The sequence below is a fragment of the Mus caroli genome, chromosome 3, assembly GCF_900094665.2.
Source record: "Mus caroli chromosome 3, CAROLI_EIJ_v1.1, whole genome shotgun sequence".
NCBI lineage: Eukaryota > Metazoa > Chordata > Mammalia > Rodentia > Muridae > Mus > Mus caroli.
In genome coordinates, this window is record NC_034572.1 from 135,936,920 (window position 1) to 135,946,175 (window position 9,256).

Sequence of the window (9,256 nt, forward strand, 5' to 3'; positions counted from 1 at the left end):
TTCTGATGATGGTGAGTGTTCTTGGTTTCTGTTAGTAAGATTCTTACATTTGCCTTTTGCCATCTGGTACTCTCTGGAGTTAGTTGTTGTCGTTGTCTCTGGTTAGATCTTGTTCCTCAGGTGATTATGTTAGCCTCTATCAGCAGATCTGTGAGACTAGCTCTCTCCTGAGTTTCAGTGTTCAGAGTACTCTCTTGCAGGGAAGGTGTCCAGATATCTGGTGTTTGAGCCTGCCTCCTGGCAGAAGTTGTGATCCACTCACAGAGCTCTTAAGATCCCATGGAAGGTCCTGTGTATACCTCACAGGTGTCTTCAGACTCCACGCCCAAGGTACCCCTGTGCTGGCGTGGACCGGAAGGGACTTGTGCCTCTGATCAGGCCCGGTTTTCTGCATAAGCAATTGCAAATTTGAGAATTAATAGTATCTGAGGGACGAATAATCTTAAGCAATTGTGAGCTCAGAGATACAGCATTGACTATTAGTATACAAATTCAGGTTTGATTGTTTAGCATTTTAAAACACCATCTACAACACACAACTAGATTATTTGTGCTGAAACAGGGGGAACTTAAGAGACTAAGCATGTGATCTAATTTACATTTACTTATGTCTCATATTGGGGTTGTTATTAAACACAATAATTGGGATGTAGGCATGTGTGAATTCTGTCCCTGCTACCACAGCTGCTTTTGTTATCACTGCCACCACCTTGGCCTTTATTTCAGGCTAGAAAACTTAAACAAGGGTGGTGGAGCACCCCGGGCCTTAGTGGGAAAAATATGACTACCCTGAAAATATGGCTACTCTGCTCGGGACACATGGAGGCTCAGGGCAAATGTGAATGCGGCCATCTCCTGAGTTTGTTGTAGGGCTGTCCGCCTATGGCGGCCTCTCGCAGTACTATAGCTCTGGGAAACTCTGTCTCAAGGCCCCGCCCCATAGCAGCCAGCAGCTAGTTGGGCCCACATGGGCCAACCATCAGCTGGGAGGATGAGAAAAATGACTTTACAATAATGTTTTTTCTGGCCAAAGAATTGTCTTGGACACAGCTAATATTTAATTACCAATGAATATAATTAATAACAATTATAAAAGCTTTCTTTATTTTTTGTAAAACCTTTGTAGTAAACGAAAACCCTAAATAATAAAAGGATATTGTTTCTGAATCTTTTGGGTGAGAGCAAGGATTTAAGGTAAACTTCCCTTGAGAAGCATTTGTTAATAAAATACTTTCCAGTTAGGAAACAATATATACTGAAAGATTTAAACTTTTTGCTTCTTGTATTGAAGCAGACAATAAAAATTTTTTACATATTATGAAGCCCTGTTAGCCATACAGAGAGGCAAAATTATCTAGTAATCACCAGTTCACTAAAAGCAAAACTCTGAATTTAAGCATTATTCTAAACATTTGAATAGATCTGCAACACTGTTAAAAAGAAATTTTCTTGAACACAGGGAAAAACTTTTTCAGGCACTGTTTAGAAAACACAAGAATGCCACAAGCCGCTCTGGGGCTCCCCTGAGCCCTGCATTAACTCAATCATAAAATATTTTTTAATCTGAGCATCTTGGCCCTCCTGCAATAAGGACCGATTCTAGAGGAACAATTTAACTGTCTATACCTCTAATTTTTGATACTCTTTTTTAAGATGACTTACAGTTAAAACGTTCTTCACAATCTTAGTGTTGTGAAAAAATTGCCCATACTGCAATTTCCTGCCGGGCAGCAACTATAGACAAACTAATTGTTTGAGGGTCTAATCTATGCACAAAGACAAACATAGCTAGATAACTCTGTCACAGTTTTATATGAAGTGAGCTGTATTAGTGCTCTCATAAGATTACTCTTGTAATAATCTTAATTAACAATATATGGGTGAGTAGAAAATCTTAAATTTGCAATCAAACTGCAAGGTGCAGTCAATGGAACACTGGCAGTTTTAACCCTAATTTTCAAGTTTCTTTTGCAATGTTAGGATAATATCTACAACTTTGGGAAAGCAAAACCTATGTTTAAAACAATTTATCACTGTTAAAATCAATATTAGAAGCATTACTATCATATTACAAAGTTTGGCTGCCAATTAATACCTATGAATACATGCAAGCTTTAATGTTTTAATAAAGAGGCATTGCTTTAAATCTTATCTTAAATTTTACTATTTAGGATAGGAACCACATTAATTATTATCTAAACTAGAAATATCTTTAGAGACCCAGCCTCTTGGCCTGCCTTATGCCACATGTCAGAAGGACTTTAAACTTGAGTTATCAAATTTAAGACTAACCATCTGTAGCAATGTAACAATTATTAATCTTAACCAACAATTTATGAGCTGAATATGAAAACACACAGAGCACATTACCAATAAAAAGGAACCACATGAAGCAGTTACATTTAGACCAATCAGAAAATATTAATTTTTCTAGCTACAATCATAGAATAAAAGGCCCTTTATCATTTGTCAAACACATTAATCACGAACCATTTATCAACTTTTTTACCCTGATACTAAGAGTCTGTAGGCTTGCCCTTTTTTCCTAAAACGAACAGTTTTTCCAGCAGGGACCCTCCTGCCATGTGTCTGATTCCTGGTTGAAGCACGTGGCAGCTCTCGGCTTTGCAGATCAAGTATTTTACACCATCTTTATTATCCAACATAAAACATAGAACATTCATTCATACAGACTGGACACGAACATACATGAATTGAACACGTGAACAGATTGGTGCACCAGACATTAGACAAGACACAAAAGGGGACAGAGTACTTCTGCTATAAGGCCCAGAGAGAACAAAGCATGGCACTCCTGAAATTTCTCTCTGCTTTTTGGGACATTTTCCTCCCTTGTGATGCAGTTTTTTGGTTTTTTTTAACTGCAGCAATCCGCCTGATTATAAATTTCCTTTTAATAAACCCTTTCTTTCCTCATGCCTAAAAATGTAGCTTCTGAGAGCTACAGCTAACCACCTGTTACAGTTACCAGCTCCTATTAAGCTTCACTGCTGAACCTAAGTGAATTAGTGCTCAGGTTTAACACTGTTTCAACTTAGCCCATACCGACCTTCTCTGGTATGAATTTCCTTTAATTATTTTCTTCTTCTATGGAGCTCCAAACCAGCAGTGCTTCTTCCAAAAGTTCTTTGCTGTTTCTCAGTCCCGCGTTGGTTCGCCAAATGTTGTGTCCGGCCAGCAGATCACAGACCTGGGTTCTAGCCTGAAAAGGCATTTTGGAAACCTGGAAGAGAAGAAGGGCTAGGCTGCGTGAGATAAGGAAGGAACCAAGACAAGGCTCTCTGCTCAAGGTTCAATTTTTACTATTCCAGCACTCCGTTATGAAGGAAGGGGGAAGGGCCCGATTCCCCCCAAATAATCTAGGAGTAAGGTTGCAGGTAAACACGTGATGGCTTCGGAACAGCAAAGTGGCAAGCTCCAGCTGTGGGCGTGGCAGAACAATTGAGTGGCAAGCTCCACCCCTGAGCAAACAGGTTTCAGGCTGGGGGTGGGGAGACTACAATCAATGGACTCAATTAACCATTAAAAAGACATAGACTAGCAGATTGGATACATAAACAGGATCCAGCATTTTGCTGCATACAAAAAACACACCTCACACACAAAGACAGATATTAACTCAAAGAAAAGGGATGGGAAAAAATTGTCCAAGCAAATGGTCCCAAGAAACAACCTTGAGTAGCCATTCTAATATCTAAGAAAAAAACACTTTCACCCAAAATTTGTCAAAAAAGATGGGGAAGGACACTACTCCTTTGGCTACCCTGATGGAGATACTCATCAAACGAAAAATCCACCAAGATGAACTCTTAATTCTAAATATCTGTGCCGCAAATGCAAGAGCACCCACATTTGTAAAATAAATAAATAAATAAAGATTACTAAAGCTCGAAGCACACATTGAACCCCACACAATAATAGTGGGGATATTTCAACACCCCCCTCTCACCAATGGATAGATCATGGAAACAGAAAGTAAACAGAGACACAGTGAAACTAAAAGAAATTATGAACCAAATGGATTTAATATATATTTACAGAACATTTCACCCTAAAACAAAGGAATGTACCTCCTTCTCAGCATATCTTGATACCTTCTCAAAAATCGACCATACACATGGACACAAAACAAACCTCAATAGATACAAGAACATTGACTTACCCCATGTATTCTATTGGACCACCATGGAATAGGGCTGGTCTTCAATAGCAACAAAAACAACAGAAAGCCCACATACATATGGAAGCTGAACAACTATTTATTCAATGATAACTTGGTCAGGGAAAAAAACAATGAAAGCAGTGCTAAGAGGAAAACTCATAGTTCTGAGTGCTCCCATTTTAAAAAAAAAAAATGGAGAAATCATACTCTAGCAGCTTAACAGCACATCTGAAAACTGTAGAATAAAAAGAAGCAAATAGACCCAAGAGGAGTATTTGGCAAGAAATAAAACTTGGGGTGGAAATCAACCAAACAGAAACAAAAAGAACTATACAAAGAATCAACAAAACTAGGATCTGGTTCTTAGAGAAAATCAACAAGATAGATAAAGCCTTAGCCAGACTAACCAGAGGGGGCCAAGACAATATCCAAATTAACAAAATTAGGAATGAAAAGGGAGACATAAAAACAAAACAGGAGGAAAACCAAAACATCATCAGATCCTACTACAAAGGGCTATACTCAACAAAACTGGAAAATCTGAATGAAATGGATGATTTCTAAACAGATACCAGGTACAAAAGTTAAATCAGGATCAGATAAACCATCTAAACAGCCCATAACCCCCAAGGAAATAGAAGCAGTCACTAGAGGTCTTTCAGCCAAAAACACACACACCAAAAAAAAAAAAAAAAGGCCCAGGGACAGATGGTTTTAGTGCAGAACTCTATCAGACCTTCAAAGGAGATTTAATACACATACTCCTCAAACTATTCCACGAAATACAAACAGAAGGAACACTACCCAATTTGTTCTATGAAGCCACAGTTACACTGATACCTAAACCACAAAAACACCCAACAAAGAAAGAACACTATAGACCAAATTCCCTTATGAATATAGATGCAAAAATACTCAATGAAATTATCACAAACCAAATTTAAGAACACATCAAAGTGATCATCCACCATTATCAAGTAGGCTTCATCCCAGGAATGTAGGGACGATTCAATATATGGAAATACATCTATGTAATCCACTATATATACAAACTCAAAGAAAAAAAAACACATGATCATCTCATTAGATGCCAAATAAGCCTTCGACAAAATACAACACACATTCATGTTAAAAGTATTGGCGATATCAGGAATTCATGGTGTGTACCTAACTATAATAAAAGCAATATACAGCAAAACAATAGACACCATCACACTAAATGGAAAGAGACTCAAAGAATCCCATTAAAATCAGGGACAACACAAGGCTGCCCACTCTCTCCCTACCTATTCGATATAGTACTTGAGGTTCTAGCCAGAGCAATTAAATAACAAAAAGAGATCAAATTGGTACAAATTGGGAGGGAGTAAGTCAAGATATCACTTTTTGCAAATGATATGATAGTATACATAAGCGACTCCAAAAATTCTACCAGGGAGCTCCTACAGCTGATAAACAACTTCAGCCAAGTGGCTGGATATAAAATTAACTCTAACAAATCAGTAGCCTTTCTCTACTCAAAGGATAAAAGGGCTAAGAAAAAAATTAGGGAAACAACACTCTTCACAATATTTACAAATAATATAAAATGTCTTGGTCTGACTCTAACCAAGCAAGTAAAAGATCTGTATGTCAAGAACTTCAAATCCCTGAAAAAAGAAATCAAAGAAGTCCTCAGAAGATGGAAAGATCTCCCTTGCTCACGGATTAGCAGGATTAATATAGTAAAAATGGCCATATTACCAAAAGCAGATACAATGCAATCACCATCAAAATTCCAACTCAATTCTTCATAGATAGAAAGACCAATTTGCAAATTCATTTGGAATAACAAAAAAACCTAGGATAGGGAAAACTATTCTTAGCAATAAAAGAATTTTTTGGAGAACCACCATCCCTGACCTCAAGCTATACTATAGAACAATAGTGATAAAAAAAAAACCTACATATTATTGGTACATAGACAGGCAAGTAGATTAATGGAATACAATTGAAGACCCAGAAATGAACCTATACAACTATGGTCACTTGATCTTTGACAAAGAAGCTAAAACCATCCAGTGGAAAAAAGACAGCATTTTCAACAAATGGTGCTGGCACAACTGGCGATTAACATGTAGAAGAATGCAAATTGATCCATTCTTATCTCCTTGTACAAAACTCAAGTCCAAGTGGATCAAGGACCTCGACATTAATCCAGATGTGCTGGATCTAATAGAAGAGAAAGAGGGGAAAGCCTTGGATACTTGGACACAGGGGAAAACTTCCTGAACAGAACACCAACGGCTTGTGCTTCAACAGCAACAATGGACAAATAGGACCTCATAAAATTGAAAGTTTCTGTAAAGCAAAGGACACTGTCAATAGGACAAAACAGCAACCCACAGATTGGGGAAAAAAAAAAAAAAAAAACCTTTACCAACCCTACATCTGATAGAGGGCTAATATCCAATATATAAAAAGAACTCAAGAATCAAATAACCCTATTAAAAAGTGGAATACAAAAATAAATAGAGAATTATCAACCAAGGGATCTCAAAGGCTGAGAAGCACTTAAATGTTCAATATCCTTAGTCATCAGGGAAATGCAAATCAAAATGACCCTGAAATTCTACTTCATACCAATCAGAATGGCAGGTGACAGAAGATTTTGGCAAGGATGTGGAGAAAGAGAAACATTCCTCCATTGGTGGTGAACTGCAAGCTGGTAAAACCACATTGGAAATCAGTCTGGCAGTTCCTCAGAAAATTGAAAATTGTTCTACCTTAAGACCCAGCTATACCACTCCTAGGCATATACCCAAAAGATGCTCCAACATATAACAAGGACACATGTTCCACTATGTTCATAGCAGGATTATTTATAGAACCAGGAAGCTGGAAACAACCCAGATGTCCCTCTGAAAGAAAGAAAACTAAATTCAAGATTTCAAAGCCCTAGCCAGAAAGTTTATTCAAGGTCCATGACTCATGCGGCTTGCTAGTTAGGAGGGCTTTTTGGGCTTAAAGCAAAGAACAAAGGCTGTAAAGTCATCCCAGGAACCAACTAGCCATAAAGATAGGGAAGACATACAAGAATGTCTGGACTGGCCCAGCACCTCCCTATCTCCCACCCTTCTGACCTAAGTTAAATGTTAACCAGATGCTCTGCTGTTACCTCGATCTGCATGTACAGTCTGCTGATATTTAAATGAACCAATCATGTGAAACCGCACCAATTCCTCCCTGCTGATGTTTAAATGAACCAATGATGTGAAATTGCGCCAATTCCTCCCCCAGCCCCAGATCCTTTTCTTTAAAAACCCCTAGCTTCAAGCCTTGTGGTCGAATCCACTGTCTCCTGCATGAGATATGTTTCGACCCAGAGCTCCGCCATTAAATTACCTCGTGTATTTACATCAAGATGGTCTTTTCATTATTCTTTGGGTGCATGCCGAATCGAGAATTGAGTGGGGGTTTCCCCACTAGGTTCTTTCATTTGGAGGTTCCACTGAGATCTGCATGACACCCAGGAACCCCGAAAGACCCCTTGGAGGTACGTTTGTTTGTGTGAGTCTTACATGTTGTCTGTTGTCTAAGTGTGGCACCGCTGAATTTGTGTCATGGTTTTTCATTCTTAGATTGTTTGTGTGAGTCTTACATGTTGTCTGTTGTCTAAGTGTAGCACTGCTGAATTTGTGTCTTGGTTTTTCAGTTCTGAGATTGTGGGTTCGAGTCCCACCTCGTGTCTTGGTTTTACAGTTCTGGGATTGTGGGTTCGAGTCCTGCATGGGTTCCCAGTTCTGATATTCTGTATTCTGGCAGCTGCCACTGTGGACCATAAGGACCCAGTAGCTGCAGGAAGGAGATGTCCAGAAGGCCCTGCAAGCTGCGACCCTGGAAGACGTTCCAAAATTGACCTTGGAGGAAATACCCAGGGTGAGGGTCAGTCAAGAAGGACTGACTGTCATCTGTCAGAGCGAGGAACAAGTGTGCTTAGATATACTGTTTTGTTTTGTTTTGTTTTTCTCTGTTACTGTCTTGTTTCTGTTTGTGGTTTTCGTCATGGGACAAACTGTGTTGACCCTTTGTCTCTGACTGTGGACTTGGACTGACATTGGGACAGAATTTGTCAGTGATAGTTAAGAAAAACAACTCAGCACTGTTTTCCTGCGGACGGGCCTGCTTCCCTGCGCACACCCCTGACTACTCGGAGGAGCTCCAGGATGCAGCCACAAGGCCGGACTGGAGACTTCTGGCTTCGGTGGCAGTGGCGCACAGCTAGGGCCTTGGCGGAGCAGCGCACGACTAGAGCCTGGTGCAAAACAGCACACAAACCTTCCAGTCACCTGCTGTTCACTTCTGGGTTCTACAGGCACAGTGGTGGCAGAGGCCGGCTGTGCCCCGGCGAGCGAGTCGTGAGACGCTGATGGCGAGTGTGGGCGCTGCTGAGGCAAGGTGCCATGCTGGAAACCGCGGCCCAGGGGGGAACACCGACGTGGAGGTTTCCCCAGGACTCCCGCCCCACCACCACCATGCATTTCACCACCTGCAGGACAGGCAAGAAAAAGAAGAGGGCTGAGGCCCGCGGGGTCCCACACCAGCCCTGCCTGTCTCCCTAGAGCAGCCTCGATGCCTGCCACAGCTGGGGAGGGGCCGACTCTGCCGCCATCCTCCCCCAAATGTCTGCCCCCCCCGGGGGGGCCTGCTGGTTCCTTCCACTCCCAGGAGCCCACACCATGAGCAGACCTCCCTTATGGTTCCTTCCACTCCCAGGAGCCTGACCCCATGCCCCACCTCCACGGGATGGACAGATGAGAAGAAAAGGAAGACACTGTGGGAGTGGCCGGACAAGAGCGTCTCAGGTTCCCTGGCTGCTTCTCTTCCCCATTCCCTGCATCCCGTCTCTTGTTAACAGAAAAAGTGCTTTCACTTTGAGATATAAGTGGCCCAGTGCAGCCAGCTGTGAGAGCTGCGCTCCTTTCCCTGCCCCACATGTTTTCTCTTCTAGGGAGGCCCCGCCCTAAGCTGCTAACCAACGAGGGAGACATCCGCCCAATTAAAACTTCTGTCCCAGGTAAGGAGCACCTACGA